Consider the following 24,608-nt stretch of genomic DNA (forward strand, 5'->3'; position numbering starts at 1 on the left):
CTAAGTCCTTTAGGCCTATAAGCCTGACATCCTTTGCTCTCAAAGCAATGGAGAAGGTTGTAGACCATGAGATTAGATCAAAGGCTCTCGTTAGAGTGCCACTACATAAAGATCAGCATGCATACAGAACAGGCAGGTCGACAGAAACTGCACTGTATCAGCTGTCCACAGAAATCCAAAGTGCGCTCGAGTGCGGGGAGATAACTCTATGCGCATTTTTGGACATAGAGGGGGCTTTCGACAACACGACACACGAAAGTGTGAATCGGGTACTCGAGAGAAGAGAGATACAGCGTCCAATCCGTATGTGGATAAACGCCTTATTGTGCACGAGGATTGCCGAAACCTCAAGTGGGGACGGTACAGTAGAGATTAAAACAACGAAAGGATGTCCACAAGGGGGCGTCCTGTCACCCCTGCTGTGGAGCCTGGTAGTAGATGAACTTCTACAGAGGCTCTCAGACAACGGAATCCGATGTCAGGGGTACGCGGATGATATTGTTATCATTGTAAGGGGCAAATTTGAGAGCACCCTTTGCGACATAATGCAAAGGGCATTGAGGTTAACGAAAGAATGGTGTACTGAGGTAGGGCTAAGCATCAACCCTAACAAGACATCCATCGTGCCCTTTACCAGGAAAAGGAAACTGGAAGGGATTAGGCAAATCACAATGGATGGAGTACAGATGGAGTACACGTCTGAGGTGAAATACTTGGGAGTCACGTTTGACTCTAAGCTCTTATGGAAGAAACACGTCGACAACACCATATCAAAGGCTACAAGAGCAATAATGGTGTGCAGACGTATTGCAGGAAGATCCTGGGGATGCAGCCCAAAGATCCTAAGATGGATGTACACTATGATAGTGAGACCTATCATAGTGTACGGAGCAGTTGCGTGGGCATCAAGAACAACCATGGTGACCGTACAAAAATCGCTCACGAAGCTTCAACGCTTAGCGTGTGTCTGCATTACGGGAGCCATGCGAACATGCCCGACGGCAGCAATAGAAGTGCTGCTTGAGTTAACGCCTCTACATATAATAATTGAGCAGGCAGACAGGAGTACTTTAGTAAACATAGCTAAAGAGGGATGTGGAAGAGGCAAAGTGATACAGTCACGGAGCATGGCGAAGCTGCAGGAGCAGATTCCACTTATCCAACTTCCCAGAGATGATACGAGGAAGATAATTAAGTTTGAGAAGCGCTTCAAAATAGAGCTGGGGAACAAATGTACGTGGGACACCTCCAGGATTGAAGCGCTTCACCAGGAACACTATAATATGGTACACCGATGGCTCGAAGACACCGGAGGGCATAGGAGCGGGGATCTTCGGGCCCCGAACCAAAATCTCCCTACCACTCGGAAAATATCCGAGCATCTTCCAGGCCGAAGTTGTTGCCATAAGCCGGTGTGCAGAGATAAATTTACAGCGGGGATATACCAACGAGAAAATCGTTATACTCAGCGACAGTCAGGCTGCACTCAAGGCATTAGCTTCGGTTGAGATCAAATCATCAACAGTCCTTGAGTGCGTGGAGAGGTTAAACAATCTAGGAGTCATTAACACCATCCGTCTGGCATGGGTACCTGGACACAGAGGAGTGGATGGTAACGAGCGAGCCGACGAGCTTGCCAAGTTGGCAGCGGCCGGAAAGCCAATAGGAACCGAGCCTATGGTGCCAATAGGGTCACATACAATAAGGGAGGACTTTATACAAAAGGAGGCGTGCCTCAGAGAACAACACTGGCGCGAGAGTCCAGGACATCGGCAGGCAAAGGCACTAATAGGAGGGTACAACTCGAAGCGATATAAGGCTATGATTAACCTCCCAAAAAGTAGCCTTAGGATTGTAACAGGTATACTCACAGGTCACTGTAGGCTAAAGAGCCACATGCATAAATTGGGCATATCAGCTAGTAGCCTCTGTCGCTTCTGTGATGTCGAAGATGAGTCTGCAGAACACATCCTGAAGGAATGTGAGGCAGCCGCGAGACGAAGACTTAGAATCCTAGGATCATCCAAACTAGGAAATAGTCACATACACTCTCTGAAGCCGGGAACCATTCTGGATTTTCTCAGAGAACTCGGCTTGGATGAAGTGTTGTAAAGAGAATTGAGGGCACAATAGACCAATAGGTCGCAGTGCTTAACCTCACAACATCTATCTATCTATCTATCGACGAGTTGCTCACCATTGTTGCTGAGGAGGATGGCCGGGTAATAACTTTGTTTTAATGTTGTGTTGTGTCTGTGTTCTGCGGCAGTGTTTGACCCTTTTAGGTGTGTGGGTGCTTTTTGATGTGTTTCTATGAGCTCTAGGTGTTCTATCTTTCGCTCTTCGTTGAGGTGTTCCGCTTCTCTTATGTAATGCAGGGTTACGGGTGCGTTTGCTTTGGTTGCACCGGCTGTGGTAAGGGGCTTTCCATCCAGTGAGACGGTAACGTTGCGCTTTGCCAAAAAGTCCATACCCAGGATAACACTCTCGGCCAAATTAGGGATAACAGAGACCAACGTACTGGCTGTTTGATCATTGTATTTGACCTTGACCGTGTAGGAGTGGGTGCTCGCAATGCATGATTGGTCGGCGAGTTGCACGTTGCGACGATTGGATAACGGTGGAATCTTTCGTCGTTCCAGATGCCTTCTTATGGCTTCATTGATGTATGTCACGGTGGCCCCGTGTCGATCAGGGCGCGGCACATCAATCCTTCGATGGACACCTGCATGTAAAAACGTCCGTCGTTCCCTTTCCCTTTGGCTACGGATGATAATAGTGCGGGTGTTATCGGATTATTTCGGTTCATTCCGTAGCATGCACAATCCCTGGAGAGCGTTCCGTCTCGGCCGCATCTAGAACAAAAAAGTCGTCTTTTGTTGGTGCATTGGAAGCGGCGGTGGCCGCGTTTCTTGCATCGCCAGCAGGTGTTTCTTGCATCGTAACGGTTAGTGAGTGTGGACAGGGAGTGCGTTATTTGATCATTCTGCTCCTCCAGCTCCTCGATTACTACTGTTCTCAAGCTATGTGCTAACAGTCGGCTCTGTTTGGCTTCTTCGCTTCGCAGTAGTTCGTACTCATCGGTGAGCTCCATAAGCTGCTCTATCGTTTGGAACTCGCGCCGCTTCACAAAAAGTCGATATTCCACCTGTAGTCCGTCGTATATGCGTTCTAGATGATCTTCCTTGCACAAAGTCGGGTGGCGCCGAATCATCGTCTGGAGGGCGAGGATATAGTCCTTGGCCTTTTCTCTGCTCGTCTGTTTTCTTTGGCGGATAGCGTCCTCTAGCTGGCTAATGTGTCGCTTCGGCAAAAAGAATTTTCCGGCTTCGGAGCGGAAGTCAGCTCATGTGTGTAGTTGTTGTTTTCGCAGGCGGAACCATTGAAGGGCTTTGCCACGCAGTATCTCTGGAAGGGTTGGGAGGAGTTGATCTGGCTTAATCAGATAGCATTCTGCCAGTTCCTCAATCCTTTCCAGGAAGTCATATAATGTGTCGCCTCCAGCGTAATGTACATCCCAGCGGCGGACTGTATTCATAACCTCCGTGTTACTTATGCCGCCCTGCTCACGCTGGGGGATATTGCTTTAATTTTGACGGCCGGCGTGGTGTTTTGCGTAGATGTGACTGGCCGGGCCTCTTCGGCGGCGATCTCCATCTCTACCTCTCTCAAAAGATTTTCTGTTGACTTACGCTTTCGTTGGTCTCGGACGTATGCGCTGAGTGTGCTGCGTAATTCGGCGACGGTATGTCCTTCGGTGTAGATTCGGTAGCGTTTGCATTCTTCGATTAGCCTCTCCTTCTTCAGCAGGTAAATCCAGCCTAGAGAGTCGACGTTGAGTGTGGTGGTGGTGGTTTCGCTTATTTTTGTGTCAATTGTTGGTTGTGTGTTCGGTGAACCCGTTCCTACAGTGTTGGTGCTCTCGTTAGTTTTGGCACAGTCGCCTGAGGAGACGGGTCCCTGCTCGGGCGCCATTTATGAGGTGGGTTTGGTCAAAGGCTGAGGTATGCTCAAGTCAATCCAGAGTCGGATGGAGGTCCCACTTCCCCCACCTAAATAAATACACAGTCAATTAGTGTTTTGATTTCGAACACACACACACGCGGCTCTCGGGTTAAAATATCCACAACCTTGAATCCAGAAGAGAGAGAGGGAGAGAGATGTTCACTACGTAGTATCGCTGATATTATAATCCAAGGACGACGGCTCTCCGCAGGGAGAGATAGAGTGCTAGCTAGCGGTGGCCGAGATGGTGGAGACGACGGTGGCTCTCGCTAAGGGGTGCTAACGGCGGTAGTAGTGACGGCGGTAGTTAGGATCACGCCCGAAGAGAGAGTACTGGATGACGGTGGCTCTCACCAAATAGCTATGACAACGGGTGGCTAGGCTTCGGGATGGGATGTCCGTGGATCGGGATCGTGATGATGATGGTACCTACGGCGAAGTGTCTCTATTAGTATGAGGCTAACTAACTACAATATATTGGCTCGGGTATTCGGCTAGAGTAGTAGGGGAGTTTGTCCCGCCGTAGGCGTTGGGAAGTGTTCCCCTCTTACCTGAGCCGTGTATCCGTGCATTACCCTTCCTCTGAGTAATAGGGGGGGGGGTGAGTCCCGTCTTACTCAGAGGAGATGATAACAAAATATTAGGGTTGCCCGATAGGCCGCTGGGGGAAGTAGCATCGGCAGAACCGACCTTGTAACTTTACCCCCCCCCCCTCGAACCAAAGGGAGTCCCTGGAATATGGGTAAGGCTGCCCAATAGGCCTGAGGGGGAGTACCATCGGCAGAACCGACCTTGTAACTTTACCCCTCGTCGACCCAAAGGGAGCCCCTACAATGTATTTATATTGGCTCGGGCAGTCTGCCAGGGTAGTGGGGAAATCCGCCCCGCCACTGGCGTTGGGACGGGTTTCCTTCCTACCCGAGAAGGCTGCTCGTGCATTACCTTTCCGATGAGTAGTAAGGGGTGTAAATCCCGTCTTACTCACCGGAAATGTGGGTAAACCTGCGGGGTGTCCGATAAGCAGGGGGGCGTACTATCGGTGGAACCGACCTTGTAACGCACCCTCCTAACCCAAAGGGCACCCCTTGTCGACCGCCAGTGGCGGCCGACACGCACTTCACTTACCTACGGCGAAGTGTGCCTGGTGTATTCCGGCCAATCATTTTATTCATAGGTAACTATGAACACGTTGGGAATTATGCTCGCATTGTCGCGCACAGCGCGCCACGAATGAAAATTCCCAAGCATTGTGCGTTCACCATCGCTGGATTGCTTTGTGCTTGCGCGATGATTGTTGGGCCGGTATGTATGTATATATGTATTTCGGTACATACACTACTAGGGGTGGGCAGTAAATGGAAAATATGATGTTAGGGGTGGGCGCTAAATAGGAAATAGATATTGTGGCGTAGCATTTGCTACGTTACACTATGAAAAACGTAACAAAAAATATGGGTATTTAATCTACAGATGATTCTAAGAAAAATTGCTGAAGACACCATAGCTCTAGGTCCGATTTCGAGTCCCCCACTTTTGCAAAATAGATATTTTGCCATATGAATGTAGGGTTTGGCCAAAAAATCTTTTCATAGCTTGTGATAGAATTATATGAAAAATATCATATTGGGCTTACTTTAAGGGTATTTTACGTACATTTCAGAATCTGTATTAATATCTATAGTGTTTTGAATTTTAGTAGAGATATCAAGCTTAAATTGTGAGAAATTAGCATAAAATGAACTTTTAACTACTATATTATCATTTTTAACAAATTTCTTATGGAAAATTTTTTTTTACAGCTTTTTGTATTTAAATTTAAAATGGATGAACCAAATCCTTCTACATCATCTGAATCCACTTTATCTCATATACTTGAACACGATATTATCGCAATTGGTTTATCAAGTGAATTAAATAATCTGTATTTACCGTCTATTCGTGACATTTTAAGATTTTTTTTTAAGTGATAATGCTAAAATTCAAAGTAAAATGCTTTCGTATAAAAATTTAACTCCTCATGTAATTGATAAATTGGTTGAAATTTGGAATAAATTAAATTTTGCTATGATGTGTGACAGATTCGGTGTTTCAGATAGAGTTGCTTCATGTTTTGCAATAGAAGATATAAATTTTCGAGATGTTCGTGGTGAACTTGTCATAATGGATAAATCTAACGTTGCAAGAGAAAAAAGTAAAGCTAGAGATGAAGTGCTTCGTAAACGATACATAGATTCCAACATAACTGCATTTTCTTTCGATGGCAGTAATAATGTTTCATTAACTAGAAAGAAAATTAATGAGAAATTTCATACAAATATGGTAAAAGAAACCCATTTAGTTGTTCTAAAAGAGCCTGAAGCTGAATTACTTGGATATGTTAATTTGGGTGAAGAAGAAAATGCAAAACACAAATTTAAAAAAATTAAATGAATTCTTCAATAGCAAAAAAAAACTGTCAATAGATCAATTAATTGGCATATTCAGCGATGGAGAACCAGCCAATACTGGAATAGAAAATGGTGTTATACGACTTTTTGAAAAGCATTTAAATAGATCACTGCACTGGTTTATATGTTTGCTTCATTTTTAATGAATTACCATTTGGTCATTTATTCAGAGGATTAGATAAAACACGAGTGGACCCAAGAGCAGCAAGTGGAAAAATATACAAAGACATTCAAGACTGTGAAAATTTTCAGGTATGGATTTGTTAAAATTATTTTATAATATTTTTTCAATAAAATTAAAATATGAAAATTATACTAATTTTAATTGATCTAAAAAATTTATTTTTCAGGTTGTAAGTGATTTTGAATCAATAGCATTGCAAAAATATGCCTTGTATGATCAGTGATGAAAAAGAACGATAATTATCTACAGATCTTAAATATATATATCAAATGGACGAAGCAATTTCAAATGGTGCTGTGTCAGTTGATTTAGCTAACATAAAACCAGGACCAGTTGTACATTCTCGCTGGCTAACCAAAGCAAGCAGGGTGTTACGTCTGTATACTAATACTACTAATACTAATGCACCATCGGAAAATTTGGAAACTCTAGCAGTTTATATTATTAGAATTTATGTGCCAATGTATTTCAATGTAAAATACTATAATTCTGTTGTTTACGGCAGTGAACTTATATCAAGGTTTATTCGTTGGACACGATACCTACCACGTATTTTACTTAATATTATAGGTGGCGTAATCCAAAATAATTCATATTACGCTCATCAGGAAAACATTTTATTAACAAGGTTTTTTGATGATAGAAAAGTCATACGTGATAGAGCTTTCAAAAAAATTTTATATTATCGAGAAAAAATACTTGATCCAACTAAACTCAGAGTTTACAAAAAAAATAATATCAATTTTAATACTTCAGATTATACTGATATGATTCATCTGAATGACGATAATTTACTATCTGAACCGGCATTCACAAGAAATATTCCATACGATCACTTGGTACAACTCTTAGATTATGATGAGCCAACACTAGATGATCCCAATATTCCAATGCATATACAAGGAACAGAAAGATATGCACAGTTGTTAACATCTGTTTCCAAACGTGCTATAGAAAAAAAATGTGAAGGTGCTATGACTGTTATAGCAGAAAGTCGTGAAAAACAACCACAAATGGGGAACAAAAAAGATTTAAAAAATAATAACATAACATTACTTTTATTTTGAAAAATACGTTAAAATGGTGAACTCTAAGTAAAAAAATAAATTTTTAAATAAATTACATTAAAATTATAAAAGTTATATAATATAATTAAATAAATTAATTATATTAGATGCAAAATAAAAACTTTATTTCATCTTTCTACCCGACGTTTCGCTACTCTCTCTAGCTTCTTCAGGGGACATCTGTTTATTTAAGAAAAAACAACAAAAAACATTAAAACATGTGGTAAAAAACAGAAATGAAAACTAATGTTACATAACATTTTTATATACACATAAATACATGGTAAATAACACAAATCACAAATCAACACGTAAAACCTTAATAAACATTTATCACACTTACATATTTATATTGCTTTAAAATATTAAATTATTCTAAAAAATATTATTAGTACCATTCTTTTGTGGTATCATTGTCATACTAAACTAATAAATTTGACTATAGGCATAAATTATAGACAGCGGCGACGTCATCGGTGGCTTCCTTTTTATTTATTGTTTTGTCTCTATTTTGTAAAATTCTTAAGCTTTCCAATGTTAATCTGGGTTTTCCTGTTTCTTTTTATCCATTATTCATATATTCCTGTATGGCCGTTTTCTGTTGTGTGCTGTGAGAATGTTGGGCTTTGCTTCTTTTTCTTAATATCAGCTGTATGTTCGGTTAGCCGAACTTGTAACGTCCGTTTCGTTTGACCGATATATATTTTGTTACAGTCTTCGTTTTCATTGCCTTTGCATGTTATTTCATAGACTACATTGCTTTGCTGTAGTTTTTCAATAGAGCTTTTTGTTTGAGTGATATTTTCTGTTTGTTGTTGGTGAGTGATTTGCTAAAGTTTTCTGTGAGTTTCGATATGTATGTTTAACTGAAATATTGTTTTGTTTCTGTCTCTCCTCGTGTGGTTTTACTTTGTTGGCTGCTTATTTAATTACTTTTTGTTCAGTTAGACTTTTTATTAGGGTGCTCGAATAATTGTTATTTCTTAAAATTTCGTTCATTTTACTAATATTTTTGTTCCAAAATTGTTTGTCGCTTATTGTTAGCACCTTGTTAATTAAATTTTTTGCCGTATTAATTTTATATTTTAGGGGCTGTTAAGAATGAAAATTGATGAGACGGCCGGATGATAAGGGTTTTATATACCAATAAAAAATTAGGGTTCCTTTGTTGTTATGTATTCTTGTGTTCAGAAAGGGAATGTTACGATCTTTTTCCATTTAGTGCGTGACTCGAATGTTTTTATGGTAGCTGTTGAGGGCATTTAAAATTTGTTCCAAATCATTTTGTTTTATTATCGCGAAGAAAGCGTCCACAAATTTGAATAGAAATTTAATACTGATGTTAAGATTATGCTTAAGTGCATTAAGTGTGTTGTCAAGTAAATCATCCATAATTATGTCAGCTATTGTTGAGGAAAGTGGGTTGTCCATTGTGCGTAGTTTGTATTATTGTGTATAAAATAGTTACTTTTAATAGACAAAATTTCAGTATGTCATGGAACTTGTTCTTTGGTATATTAGTTGTGGGCTTAATTTGTTTATGGCTAGACTGGTGGGAATGTTTGTGAACAGGGACACTACATCAAAGGACACTAACACTTCATCTTCATCTACATGTATATCTTGGAATCTTTCTTTTAATCTGTATTCTTCTGACGTTACATTTTGAATTTTGTCTCCTATATATTTAGATAATTGGTAGTAGGGTACATTTACGGACGACGATATAGGACGTAGGGGCATATCGGGTTTATGGATTCTTGGCAGTCCATAAAGCTCGTTTGCGTTGATGTATTTTTGTTTATAGAGATCATCCACTATCTTATTATTTTTCTTTTGTAGGGATGCTGTTGGGTCAGCTCTGACTTTTTTGTATGTCTTTTTATCGTCTAATAGCGTGTCCATTTTCTCCATGTATTCTCTTTTGTACATTACCACTGTTTTGTTTCCCTTGTCTGCCTCCATAATGATGATTTTGTTTTTGTGTAAGTTCAGGATGGACTTGCTTTTTTTGTATGCTGTTGTAATAAATTTTTCCATCGCATTGTTTTTTATATTCCTTTTGAATTGGAGAATTCGGTTGCTCAGTTTATATCTTGCCATTTCTTTAGCCTTCTCGTCGTTCAGTGCTTGGATAGCTTGCTCCATTTCAGCTATTATGTGGGTAATGGTAATGGTAGGTAATGTGAATTTCTTCCCTAGAGGGAGTACCCATTTTACTTCTTCGGGAAAACTTATTTTTGTCTTGTTCACGAACAAATCTTTGTTTGTCCGAATTCCTAGCTTGCGTAGTTGTTGTTCTTTTAAGGTATGTATTTTCGATGCGTGTGTTTCTTCAGTTTCTTTCCTTATTTTCTGACTAATGAAGTGTTGTTTGCTTTTAAAATTGTGTTTTTTTGCTTATTACTTGAAAATATAGGTTTTTTTTGAAAGTTTTTTTCTACTAAAACGAATACGAAAAAAGAAAAACTGTCTGAATGAAAGTTGTTGGAGATGTTCTGAACTTATTTTAGCTGTAAAGAAAAAAAAATGTCCATAAGAAATTTGTTAAAAATGATAATATAGTAGTTAAGAGCTCATTTTAGGCTAATTTCTCATAATTTAAGCCTGACATCTCTACTAAAATCCATAAACACTATGGCCCGGTTTCACCAACTCGACTTAACTTAGTTAAGTCATATTTTTTAATTTTTCTGTTTCACCACCAATGCTTAGCTAAGTCACAGATAAGCCTACCTGCCAGCTGGCTTATTCTCGACTTTCAACAGTGTTGCTGTAGTAAAAATTTTGAGTCGAATTAAATGGCAGTTTTGATACTTATTTCGTTATGCAAATATAGCAACCACGCTATTGTTGACATCTGCAATTTCTCTGAATTATTTTATTTTATTTGTATTCTCGGTGGAAAAATTGTAAAAAATTTAATGGATCTTCGAGACTCTGGTGAAAGTGATTGCGACTTTGAAACTCTGCAGGTAATCGTGCTTCGACGAAAAAGAAAAATTAAAGAGCGTCCTGACTTTTTTCTTTATTATGACGATGTTGACTTTCGCGAACGATTTCGTATGTGCAAAGATGCTGCTTGGTTTGTTTTTTCTTTAATAAAAGACAAAATTTATCTTGGAGCACGGTAAGTTTACATCATATTTTATAAATGTTGCCCTAAATTACTTCTTCGTTTACAGCAACAACGCAATGCAGCCACATCAAATGTTTTTCATCGCACTCCGGTTCTATGCTTCAGGATCTTTTCAGCAAATTGTGGCAGACCTTTCCGGAGTTTTAAAAGCAAGTGCCTCACGTGCAATTACGCTAGTTTCCTACCATCTAGCATCCTTGCGACCAGATTTTGTGTTATTTCCTCAAACGGAACAGGAGCGCTTGGAAACACAGGCTGCTTTTAAAGAAAAGGCAAATTTTCCGCGTGTAATTGGGGCAATGGACTTCAGCCATATTAAAATCAGTTCCCCAGGTGAATATGCGTGAATAGTAATTGGTAAACAATATCTATATTAATTTATAAACGCTTCCCAAGGCAGCCGGTTCTGTCCGGCTTCATTTCATGTTGAGTCCGTCTCACAAATTGTCATTCTCCCAGCAGATCCTTGCAGCGGGGTAAAAGTTAAGTTGAGGGGTCGACTGCTAATACGCTACCAAACATATCGAGAGAGGTATCAAAAGACGCGAATAATCTCGAAAATAATAATCCGAAGGCGGAAAATAAAAATTGTATCTCAGTTCTCAGATATTTGCAGTGGAAGTGGGCGATTTCCATGTGGTTGTTGTAATATTGCGTACCCACAAAAAAAATTGTGAACATAAGTGTTTTGCGCGGAAACCCCAAACTGATACCATCCGCATTTGATGCACGTATTGTTGGTTGCATCTGTGAGTGAAGAATAAATAGCACAAGAGAACAAAAACTATTTTTTAACATACTAAACATTTATTTTATATTATTTCCAGGCGAAGAAGATCAAACTTATGTGCAATGGATGTGGCTACAAAATGGTACATTAAAACGCTGCTAGTGCGGTCATTGGTTAAAATTGGTTGAGCTCCTGTCTAAACTTATTACTTTTAAATAAATACAAATATATTTTTATTAAGAAAAAAGTAACCAAATAAATTCATAAAATTTAAATTTAAAACGAATATAATTGCTTACAAGTAAACAACAAATGGAATAGAAAACGTACATTTGACGAGAGCTGCTTTCAGTTTAGCCAACAAACAACTACTGGCATAATATTATTAATATAAATAATAATAATTTAATACTTTATAAGCAATGTAATTCATTTATGTTGATTATATTTAGTGACTGCTTTCCAAGGCAGTCGGTTCTATGTACCGGAGCGACTCGGGATTTTTCCCGACCAAGGACTTTAATTTCAGTGTAACCCCATTTAAGTTGTTGCGTCCCTCCCACAAATTGTCATCCTCCCAGCAGCTCCTTGCAGCGGGACTGCTCCATATTCTCTTGCTCCGGGAAGGTATCCATTCCAATCTGGGTCCGTCTCCTGACCCCGGTCCTGAGAAATGGTTTTGCTGCATCTGACGGAAAAGAATATTTTTAGGACGGTCATACTCTGTTCAGTGTGTCTCGTGTAAGGGATGGTTGCATCGGACAGGTTGTTTGGGCTTGATCCCAAAACCCGACGTCCACTTAACTTTTATAAATATTTTGTGGCTCCTTGCTGTTCACGTCCAAGGGCGTCCCGTAGTCTACGCCTTAGCGCCCCCCCCCCCCCCCCCCCCCCCCACTACCCCCTGCTCGCGCCCAGCGGCGCCAACAACTCACCGTTTGCACCATTTGCCAGCACAGAATGTATATGTTTGCGACATCCGCCCAAAGAAGCTCCTGCCTTGGGCGGTGCCACTTTCCTAGATGTTCTGCTCTCCGCGACGGCAACCCCCCGACGGGTTTCATTGCGTCATGTTGCCAGGTCGCAAACCCCAATCTACCGAGTACCCCAATGCTTGCCCAAGGACCCCCAGTCCCAGGGCCACAACAGCAGTTGCGTCCTGGCCTTCCTCAACCCAGCGGTAGTCACCCGTCACTTACTCCCAGAGTGGCGACGTCTCCCGCTATGCACTTCAGTATTCTGCAGTTAAACTGTAATAAACTAACTGGGAAGATCACAGAGATAGTCGATTTCATGAAGCGGCACAATATTCGCATTGCTGCGATTCAAGAGACTAAACTCACAGCAAGATCTGCACTGCAAACCTGTTCTGGGTATAATGTCCACAGAAAAGATCGCATGAGCGGAAATGGAGGCGGCCTCGCGTTTATCATACACCACTCTGTGCAATATCTATATATATTATATTATATTATATATATATATATATTTGATCCTGGCATCGACCGCAGGGACAATGTCTTAGAACGTCAAGGCCTATCTGTCCGGTCAGGCGATGCAAACCTAGAAATCATCACCATCTACATCTACCGCCCTAATATTAGCGCCTTACTCACTGGCAACAATCGCATTATCTTAGGTGATTTCAATGCCCATCACGATCTATGGCGGGCGGACAGTAGGGGTGAGATGTTGGCGGATCAAATAGAAGAAACGACGTTCAGCACAATAAACGGAGACGCCCCCACACGTATGTTAGGAAGCTGTCACAGTTCGCCGAATATTTCAATCGTGAGCGCAGAACTCGTAAACTGGTAGCCGATGGTAACATTGGCATCCGACCACCCGCCTATACTTATTTCGTCCGAGCGTACCGCCGAGTTCATCGTTACAGATAAACGCACTTTCAAAAAATTTAAAAAAGGAAAGTGGGAAGAATACAATTCTTTTACAGGCAACCTCTTTGCTGCCCTCCCTATCCCGACTGATGCCCGCCAAGGGGAGCGTGCTTTCCGCAAGGTCATTGAATCCGCCTCGGCACGTTTCATTCCCGCCGGGAGAATTCCCGAAATTCGGCCCCACTTCCCGGCGGAGGCCGCAAATTTAGCGAGAGAACGTGACCTTATAAGACAGCTCGACCCAGGCGACCCCCAAATAAGGGATATAAACCAACGCATCAGATTGCTTGTGGATGAACACAAGCGGGCGAAATGGGAGGAGCACCTAAGAGGTTGAGGTTGTAGATTTGATTTCCAATTAAAGGAAGTAAAACCAATTTAAAAAGAATTACAGCAAAAGTAGACTTAAAACCGTGGTATATATTCGTCCGATATATTATTAATTTGAATATAATTGTTTGCACACTCTAAATAAACTAAGAATATTAGCCTATGGTATAACCAGTCAAGAGGTAACCACTATTACCATTCATATTGTCACGGATATTAGCATCACTAAATTCTCCCATCACTAATGCGATGCTAAGGCCATGCCAAGCAGTATTTACGTTAATAATCAAATCAAGTATACACATATATAAGGCAGCCCAGAGAGATGTCACACACAGATGCATTTACTTATATGCCTATGTGCGCGCGAGAGACTGTAAACTACAAACATTCACATCAATAATTCAATCTTTATGTATCTACATAAACGAATAAATAATTGCGTCTACACATATGTACGTATACGAGCAGCGGAGCGGCAAGGCACAAACACATGCATATATCTTATCTGAGTTGTCACAAGAGTGAGCAATAATTTGTGCACGTAGTTGTGGCTGGCGATTTTGTAGCCGAAACAACTAGTAAGTTCTGGAAATCGAAGAGCCTAGAAGTATGCAGCGTAAACTATAAAAGCGGCGCCAGCGAGTAAGAAGCAATTCAGTTTGATTTGAGTTGTCAAGCAGTTGCGATTAAGACGATATCTAGCGAGCAATAGCAGTATTATTTTGAATAGTAGAGTTTCATTGAGCTATCAATCAGTGTGGTTATTAAGCAAGCTATTCGTTGCACAGTTGATTGTATTGTGAAGTACTTTAATAAAGGCCATTTTGCATTATTACAAATTGGAGTTATTTATTCAACAGTTTAGTGATTCGAACTTAGCAGAGGATTGCAAATAAGAGGATTTGCAAGTAAATTCGTTACAATTGGTGTCAGAAGAGGAATTGTTGAATAAATTCCAGCAGACAACAAGGACATGGCAAAGTTCAGTGAATTGAAGATCCAGCAACTGAAAAAGGAGTTGGAGAACCGTGGATTAAATACAACTGGCAATAAGATCGAACTTCAAGCACGGCTACGAGAGGTAATGGAATCGCAAGGAATTGATGTGGACGAGTTTGTCTTTTATCCTGATGGGGACGAGACAACAATAAAAATTGAAGAGAAAAACAAAACATCCCAGACAGTTACGAGCACAGACTTGAACATGATATTGGCTGCAATAACTGCTCAAACATCGACAGTAACATCGAAGATTGAAGCACAAGAAACGCGTATGTCAGAAATGTCGACACAGATTACATCCAAGATGGAAACTCAACTGGAAGAGCAAAAGACATATATGACATCTCAGTTCGCTGAGCAGTTGAAAGCACAGAAGGCCCGCATATCCTCGCAGCTGGAGGCACAGGAGATAAGGGTAACATCAAAGCTGGAAGCACAGGATACAAAAATTGTGCAGCTCGAGGACAAAATTGATGCCGAGATAGAAGCTTTGAGAGGTCGTATACAGGAGTTGCAAATGAATCGCCCAGCAGTTTCAGCGAGTAATCCAAAGGTAAAAACACCATCCTTTGATGGTTCTGTTCCTTTCCAGGTCTTCAAGCTACAGTTTGAGAAGACCGCAGCAGTGAACAACTGGAATGCGGAAGATAAAGTTGCTGCACTATTCGTGGCATTGAAGGGGCCAGCAGCGGAAATTCTACAGACGATTCCCGAAGGAGAGCGGAACAATTATGAAGCATTGATGGCTGCTGTAGAACGACGTTATGGAAGCGAGCATAGGAAACAGATATTCCAAATTGAGTTGCAAAACCGCTACCAAAAAGCAAATGAGACATTGCAGGAGTTTGCTTCAGATATTGAAAGATTGGCTCATCTTGCAAATGCGGACGCACCCGTGGAATACACTGAAAGGGTAAAAATCCAGAGTTTCATAAATGGCATACGGGACGTGGAAACGAAGCGAGCTACATACGCAAACACAAAGCTGACATTTTCTGAAACGGTATCACATGCATTGACTCAGGAAACGGCCTCACTATTGAGTAAACCAGCATACAAAGCTCATCGTGTAGAAGTGGAAAGACCAGATTGGGTAGACACTATTTTGGAAGCACTGAAGGGATCACAACAGAAAAATGCCGCAGTTATTAAATGTTTCAAGTGCGGCAACCCAGGTCATATTGCACGACACTGCAGCAGCGGTCCCAATAGCTCCAACAATGTGGGTGGTCGTAAACGCAGAGCAGAAGGTGATGAGCAAATATCCAAGACCACTCAATCGTTAAACTAAATCGAGTCAACCGCAAGGGGCGACAGCTGGCTCCCGCAATTGAATGCCCCATAATCTCTATCTCGCAGATTGGAAGAAGATCGAGCAACCTTACTGTTGAAGGACATGTGGACGGAAAGGAACGGTTATTGACTGTAGATACGGGTGCATCTCATTCCATCATTCGAGCGGATTTAGTCAACAAAAAGATAAGACCATTGCTTGGAGCAAGATTACGTACAGCCACGGGAGAGGACACCCAGGTAATTGGAGAAGTAGAATGTGAAGTCGCAATTGGGAACGTCATGGTAGTACACAATTTTATAGTGGCAGAAATTGTTGATGAAATCATAATTGGAGTGGACTTCTTAATCGACCAGGGCATCAAGATCGACATGCAAAGCAAGACGATGCGATATAAAAACATGGATGTACCACTTAATTTCGGCTACGAGAGAGGCTACAGGAGTAAACGAGTGCTGGTGGAAGAGAGTCAGCAAATACCACCAAAATCCGAAGCAGTCATCTGGGCAAAGGTTGATGGAGATTGTGGGACAAACAAATTGTGGGTTGTCGAAGCAGCAAACAAATCAGCACTAAACATACTTGTAGGAAAAACCCTGGCTATGACAAAACAAGATGGACGTATTCCGGTAAGAGTACTCAATGAGTTCAAGTCACCACTCAAACTGACTAAAGGAGCTGTTTTGGGAAGATGCCAAGAGGCTGAAGTTGTTATTAACTGTGAACAGCTCCAGGAACACGTTTCAGCTAGTAATACTGATCTTTCAAATGACATCACGGCATGGATGCAGGGGCTAGAGGAAGCATATCAGAGTAAGGCAAAACAACTGCTCCTAAAGTACGCGAACATATTTGACCAGGATGATTCTAAACCAGGCCGCACCAACGTTGTGAAACATCAAATTGACACTGGAGATGCGAGACCGATCCGTCAAGCTCCACGTAGTGTTCCACTGGCGAAGCGGGAAGTTGTGAGTCAAATCATTCAAGAAATGAACGACAGCGGCGTCATCGAACCATCAGCTAGTCCATGGAGCTCACCGGTAGTACTTGTAAAAAAGAAGGATGGAAAAATGAGGTTTTGCGTGGACTACCGGAAGTTGAATGACGTAACGAAAAAGGATAGCTACCCATTGCCAAGAATTGACGACACTCTGGACTCGCTATCTGGTACGAAATGGTTTTCCACGCTGGACTTGAAAAGCGGCTACTGGCAAGTGGAGGTGAAGGAGGAAGATAAAGAGAAAACAGCCTTCAGTGTCGGTGATGGTCTTTGGCAATTTACAGTGATGCCTTTTGGACTTTGTAATGCACCAGCTACTTTTGAGAGACTCATGGACCAGGTACTGAAAGGACTACATTGGAAAACATGCTTGGTGTACCTGGACGACATCATCGTATTGGGCAAGAACTTTGATGAACATCTTAAGAACTTGGAGGAAGTTTTCCAGAGAATAGCTGGCGCTGGTCTGAAGTTAAGTCCCAAAAAGTGTGCGCTGTTTAAAAAGGAAGTCAATTATTTGGGTCACAAGGTAACGACAGAGGGCATCTGCACTGCGAACGAAAAAATAGAGGCTGTACAGGATTGGCCAAGACCACAGAACCTACATGAATTGAGAAGTTTTCTTGGGCTGTGCACATATTACCGCCGATTTGTACCAAATTTTTCCAGCGTAGCCCATAGCCTCCATGAGCTTACAAGAAAAAACAAAGCTTTTGAATGGAAGAAGGAGCAAGAAGTGGCTTTCCAAACATTGAAGGAGCGTTTGTGCACTGCCCCAATGTTAGCATATCCGATTCCATGAGCAACATTTATTCTAGATACAGATGCAAGTGGATATGCTATAGGAGGCGTTTTATCACAACTGGTCAATGGACAGGAGAAGGTAGTTGCATATTACAGCCGTTCGATTGGAAAACCAGAGAGGAACTACTGTGTTACGCGGATAGAGCTGTTGGCATTGGTAGAGTGCATTAAACATTTTCACAAATACCTCTACGGCCAGCGATTCCATGTCAGGACAGATCACGCAGCATTGAAATGGCTTCTGCAGTTCCGTAATCCGGAAGGACAATTGGCACGGTGGATCGAGCGACTTCAAAGCTATGACTTTTCCATTGAGCATCGAAAAGGTAGTACCCATGGAAATGCCGATGCAATGTCACGAAGGCCATGTAGTTTGGAATGCAAGCACTGTTCAAAGGCCGAGGCTAAAGAAGACATTATAGATGTCCGGCTAATGACTATAACGTGTACGGATGAATGGGACAAGGAACAACTAAGAAAGTGTCAGCTAGAAGATACAGATCTGTCACATGTTATGCAAGGGCTCGAACGAAACGAAAGACCAAGCAGAGAGGATATGTCAGCAGAGAGTCCCATTGCGAAGTCATATTGGGCACAGTGGAACAGTTTGGAATTGATATCCGGTTGCTTGCATCGAGTATGGGAGAGTGAGGATGGTCAATGCAAGAAGAAACTTATAGTTGTTCCCAGAAAGAGGATTCCTGACGTGCTCAGCGAGTTGCACAATGGTCCAAGTGGAGGCCATCTTGGAATCACGAAGACACTCGAGAAAATTAAGCAGAGATTCTATTGGGTTGGTTGCCGTCAGTCGGTCACCGAGTGGATTGCCAATTGCGAGGTATGCAACAGAGCGAAAGGGCCCAAAACCCGAAGTCGTGGCCAGATGAAGCAGTATATTTCAGGTGCACCATTTGAAAGGATCGCCATGGATGTCGCAGGTCCATTTCCTACTAGCAACCGCGGAAACAAATACGTACTGGTGGTTATGGATTATTTCAGTAAATGGCCAGAGGTATACCCAATCCCAAACCAAGAAGCAGAAACAGTAGCAGAAGTGGTTAAAAACGAATGGGTTGCAAGGTATGGTGTACCAATGGAGTTACATTCTGACCAAGGCAGGAATTTTGAATCAGCTGTGTTCCAAGAACTGTGCAAGAAGTTGGGCATTCGAAAAACACGGACAACTGCATTGCATCCTCAGTCCGATGGTATGGTGGAACGTTTCAATAGAACATTGGAGGAGCATTTAAGGAAAGTAGTCGACAAGTACCATAATGGGATAGATGCCGATGCGGAGAGGGATGTCAAGAAATCCACTGATGTCTTAGAAGAAGAGCTGAGAGAGATACACGATCTGGTAAGGCAACGAGCAAAGATTATGAGTGACAAGATGAAAGCCAGATATGATAAAGCAATTAATTCAGAAGGTTTTCAGGAAGGAGATTTGGTGCTGTTATACAACCCACAACGTAAAAAAGGTTTGTCCCCAAAATTGCAGTGTAACTGGGAAGGTCCATACAAAGTTGTAAAACGGATCAACGATGTAGTGTACCGCATACAAACCATCGGTAAACCACGAACCAAAATGAAGGTGGTCCATTTGGAAAGGCTAGCAACGTTTAGATCGAGAGATTTGTCTGATCGGGACGATCAGACTTAGGTGGGGGGCAGTGTCACGGATATTAGCATCACTAAATTATCCCATCACTAATGCGATGCTAAGGCCATGCCAAGCAGTATTTACGTTAATAATCAAATCAAGTATACACATATATAAGGCAGCCCAGAGAGATGTCACACACAGATGCATTTACTTATATGCCTATGTGCGCGCGAGAGACTGTAAACTACAAACATTCACATCAATAATTCAATCTTTATGTATCTACATAAACGAATAAATAATGGCGTCTACACATATGTACGTATACGAGCAGCGGAGCGGCAAGGCACAAACACATGCATATATCTTATCTGAGTTGTCACAAGAGTGAGCAATAATTTGTGCACGTAGTTGTGGCTGGCGATTTTGTAGCCGAAACAACTAGTAAGTTCTGGAAATCGAAGAGCCTAGAAGTATGCAGCGTAAACTATAAAAGCGGCGCCAGCGAGTAAGAAGCAATTCAGTTTGATTTGAGTTGTCAAGCAGTTGCGATTAAGACGATATCTAGCGAGCAATAGCAGTATTATTTTGAATAGTAGAGTTTCATTGAGCTATCAATCAGTGTGGTTATTAAGCAAGCTATTCGTTGCACAGTTGATTGTATTGTGAAGTACTTTAATAAAGGCCATTTTGCATTATTACAAATTGGAGTTATTTATTCAACAGTTTAGTGATTCGAACTTAGCAGAGGATTGCAAATAAGAGGATTTGCAAGTAAATTCGTTACAATATTTACTTCAGGATGTGTGCGATTGGGCAATATTTGATAGTAACGTAGCCAATTTCAAGTCAAATGCAAATTTGTGACATTAGAGTTGGTTTTCAGCTCTACATACAAGTCCATTAACAATTCCTTGCTAAGACTGTACAACACTATTGGGCGTGAATGTTTTACAAAGCGTAATAAAGCTTGCACGATGTTACTTGGGTGTTCCTTTCCTGCTATGACAAGTGCATCGAACTTGACGCGCATTAACTCACATGCACGCCGGTTTTCTATCTGTCATTTCTACGCCGGCGCTACTGCAACTGTTGCAGATGGGTTATTTGTTTCGCTATAATCGCCGGTGCTGTCGCTATTAGGGGACGCTGCTGTTTTTGTAACAGTGCTTGATGTTGCGCCCGAAGTTGCTGCAGAAAAAAAAAAGAGTTACGTTATTACAGCTAGCAAGGTTTTATTGTGCTGCAATGGCGAAAACCTGTCCGAGGTTTTTGAGCATACAAATTTAGGTCTTCTGTAAACAAGACCAGAAGGGCTTTGGAGAATTCTCCAAGTGAGTTTTTGGCAATATTTTTATACAGATCAAGCCTGTCTAATCGATTATTCAATGTTACTTACCCGCATCATCTTCGCTTAGTTTCTGCTTTTTACTGCTTGGCTCTCTTTCTTCAATGGGTGTACTTGGCTCAGTCGCGACCTCGGGCACCTGTTGATCCTTCCCTTGATATTATTCTCGCAGCACCGAATATAAATTTTTGACTCGGTTGACTGGCCACTGATACTGCTCCCTGCGTGTGCACCCGCTCTAACGTCGCTTTATTTCGCCGAAGTTTATGTCTGCTGAAGATGCTTTTGTACCCTCTTTGCTGACTACATTTACTGAAAATGCCATTTGTGGAGTTGTTGTTGTTGTTGTTGTTTTAGCAATGCTCGCCCCACCTAATAGCCGCGACCGATCACAAATTGTCATCAATATCCTCTAACGGGAGTCCAAGGAAACTTGCCGTTTCAACAGGGGTGGACCATAAGGAACGGGGTGTTAGAGGCGTTGGTTCCACATTACAATTAAAGAGATGGTTGGTGTCATGTGGGGACCCATTGCAAACGAACGAAGTTGAGCAAGAGTGACACGCGTTTCCCTTGGGAGTATGCGTTCCTCTTCCGCGAGTTTTGGATAATTTTCTTTAAGTGCTGGATTCACCGGGCAATTCCCGGCATAAAGGTCCGACGCCTGTTTATGGAGTTCACCAAGGACCTGCTTGTGTTTTTTCACTTCATACGGCTGGGTTCTCAGGTGCCGTATTTCCTCAAAATGCTTACGGAGATGACTCCTTAAGTCCCTAGGCGGTGCTGGTTCATCAATTAGATGTCTGTTGGGATGCCCAGGTTTCTGGGTATTCAACAGGAACTGTTTGGTCAGCATCTCATTTCTCTCCCTGATGGGGAGTATTCTCGCCTCATTATGCAGATGGTGTTCTGGGGACATAAGAAGACAGCCCGTGGCGATTCTGAGAGCAGTATTTTGGCAGGCCTGTAGTTTCTTCCAGTGGGTAATTTTTAGGCTTGGCGACCATATGGGTGACGCGTAGCATGTAATCGGCTGGATAATTGCTTTGTATGTAGTCATGAGCGTTTCTTTATCTTTTCCCCAGGTACTGCCAGCGAGGGATTTGAAGATTTTGTTACGGCTCTGAATTCTCGGAACAATTGCGGCTGCGTGCTCACCAAAATGTAGATCCTGATCAAACGTCACACCCAAGATTTTGGGGTGTAGGACAGTCGGTAGCGTAGTGCCATCGACGTGGATGTTTAAAATGGTCGACATTTGGGACGTCCATGTTGTAAATAAGGTCGCGGAAGATTTAGTCGGTGATAATACCAGGTTTCGCGAGGGGAAAAAACTGGAGAGATCGGGGAGGTAGCCGTTTGTTTTATTGCATAGCGCATCGATCTTTGGGCCTGGGCCTGTGGCCATTATTGTGCAGTCATCGGCGTAGGAAACGATTGTGACTCCTTCCTGTGGTGAAGGTAGCTTAGATATGTAGAAATTAAACAAAAGTGGGGATAGGACACCACCCTGTGACATCCCTTGTTTAATTCTCCTTGGTTTTGATGTTTCGTTTCTAAATTGCACCGATGCCTGCTGACCACCCAGATAATTTGCGGTCCACCTTTTAAGACATGGGGGAAGGGTATACCCTTCCAGGTCTTGCAGTAACGAGCCATGGTTGACCGTATCAAAAGCGTTTGATAGGTCTAGCGCTACGAGTACTGTTCTATGGTGGGGGTATTGATTTAAACCGCAATTTATCTGGGTGCTAATGGCATTTAGCACGGTGGTAGTGCTATGGAGTTTTCTGAAGCCATGCTGATGAGGGGCTAGCTGCAAATTTGCTTGGAAATAAGGGAGCAAAATGGCTTCAAGCGTCTGTGCCACTGGCGGTAGGAGAGATATCGGACGATATGACTCACCTATGTTAGCTGGTTTCCCAGGCTTTAGTAGCGGGACCACCCTGGCCATTTTCTATTTCTCGGGTATGACAAAGGTGGAAAGAGACAGGTTGAAGATATGTGCTAAATATTTGAAACCCTCTTCCCCTAGGCTTTTAAGCATCGGCATGGCTATGCAGTCTGGGCCCACTGCTTTGGATGGTTTAGCACGACCAATGGCATCCTCAACCTCTTTAGTGGTGATGGTGATTGGTGACGCGCTGAATTTGTGTTTATGTGCGTGTCTATTGGCTCTCCGTCTATCTTTGTCGACCGTAGGATGCATTACATATTGTCGGCAGAAAGCGCTCGCGCATTTTTTCGCATCCGACAGCACTTTGTCGCCAAAGGCGATGGAAACTTTGTCTTTGTGCTTAGTCGGATTCGATAGGGACTTTACGGTGGACCAAAGTTTACCCACACCGGTAGAGAGGTTACAACCTCTTAGGTCTTCCTCCCATTTCGCCCGTTTGTGTTCATTCACAAGCAATCTGATGCGTTGGTTTATATCCCTTATTTGGGGGTCGCCTGGATCAAGCTGTCTTATAAGGTCACGTTCTCTCGTTAAGTTTGCGGCCTCCGCGGGGAAGTGGGCCGGATTTCGGGAATTCTCCCGGCGGGAATGAAACGTGCCGAGGCGGATTCAATGACCTTACGGAAGGCACGCTCCCTTTGGCGGGCATCAGTCGGGATAGGGAGGGCAGCAAAGCGGTTGTCTGTAAAGGATTTATATTCTTCCCACTTTCCTTTTTTGAAGTTTATGAAAGTGCGTTTTTGAGTGACGATGAAGTCGGCGGTACGCTCGAGCGAAATAAGTATGGGTAGGTGGTCGGATGCCAATGTTACCATCTGCTGCCAGTTGACGCAGTTTATGAGTTCTGCGCTCACGATTTAGATATCTGGCGAGCTGTGACAGCTTCCTACCATACGTGTGGGGTCGTCTCCGTTTATTGTGCAGAACGTCGTTTCTTCTATTTGATCCGCCAACATCTCACCCCTACTGTCCGCCCGCAAGTTTGAATGCCATAGATCATGATGGGCATTGAAATCGCCTAAGATAATGCGATTGTTGCCAGTGAGTAAGGCCATTTGTGGAGTCTCCTACTCCCATGTGCGATGGTTGCTCAGGAACGGTGATAACGCTTTTCCGCCGAACTACTTCCCATTGTCGGTGGGGAAGGTTTTCGGACAACCAAGTCGGTATAAGACCTTTTCTTGTAGCGCTTTGAGCACGCTTGCCATTTTTGCTTGGCCCGCCGGTATTAACTCGACCCATTTGTAGAATTTGTAGATCGTGGCGGGAAGGTAAGTGCTTCTTTGTTTGGAACGTGGTAGTGGTGGCACGAAGTCGGCGGTTACTATTTCCCATGGCTGCGAATATTGTATGGTTGCCAATAATCTCACCGGGCTCTTCTCTGTCGCCTTTTAATGTGTAAAGTATGTCTGGTTCGGTGTTTTATAATGGGCAGCGGGAGAGCGCATTGCATATCGCGTTCGGCGCTCTTTTTCGGTAATCTTCATTGCCGTTGTATGTTTGTATAGCCGGACAACGGGGGTAGAAGCGTTGCTTCGGCGGTCGGTTATGTTTACGGATGGTCGAATGTTAGGCTACGGTAATTGGGCTAACGGTTTTACTCAATCGCTTCTGGTGGTGCTCCGGTTTTTGACCATTGTTCACGTGATCCCTGCTGGTCATTGCACATAGTGTGTCTAGCTCGGCTGATCTCCTGGTCAAGGTGACTTTTAACGGCTGACCATCTAGCGTGAGGGTGATTCCCCTTTCCCGTAGAAAGTCCATTCCGAAGATCATCCGTTCTGCCAGGTTCGG

General features: G+C 42.6%; 1 long non-coding RNA gene across 1 annotated transcript; it reads right to left on the reverse strand.

Moving 5' to 3' along the window:
• Positions 1-10,732: 10,732 nt before the first annotated feature.
• On the reverse strand, positions 10,733-21,045 carry LOC137242305 (uncharacterized). The gene is made up of 3 exons (XR_010950180.1): positions 20,909-21,045; positions 20,306-20,700; positions 10,733-11,589 (listed from the first exon to the last, which is right to left on the reverse strand). It is a non-coding gene; the product is annotated as an uncharacterized lncRNA (long non-coding RNA).
• Positions 21,046-24,608: the final 3,563 nt, after the last annotated feature.

The sequence above is a fragment of the Eurosta solidaginis genome, chromosome 2, assembly GCF_040869045.1.
Source record: "Eurosta solidaginis isolate ZX-2024a chromosome 2, ASM4086904v1, whole genome shotgun sequence".
NCBI classification, from domain to species: Eukaryota; Metazoa; Arthropoda; class Insecta; order Diptera; family Tephritidae; genus Eurosta; species Eurosta solidaginis.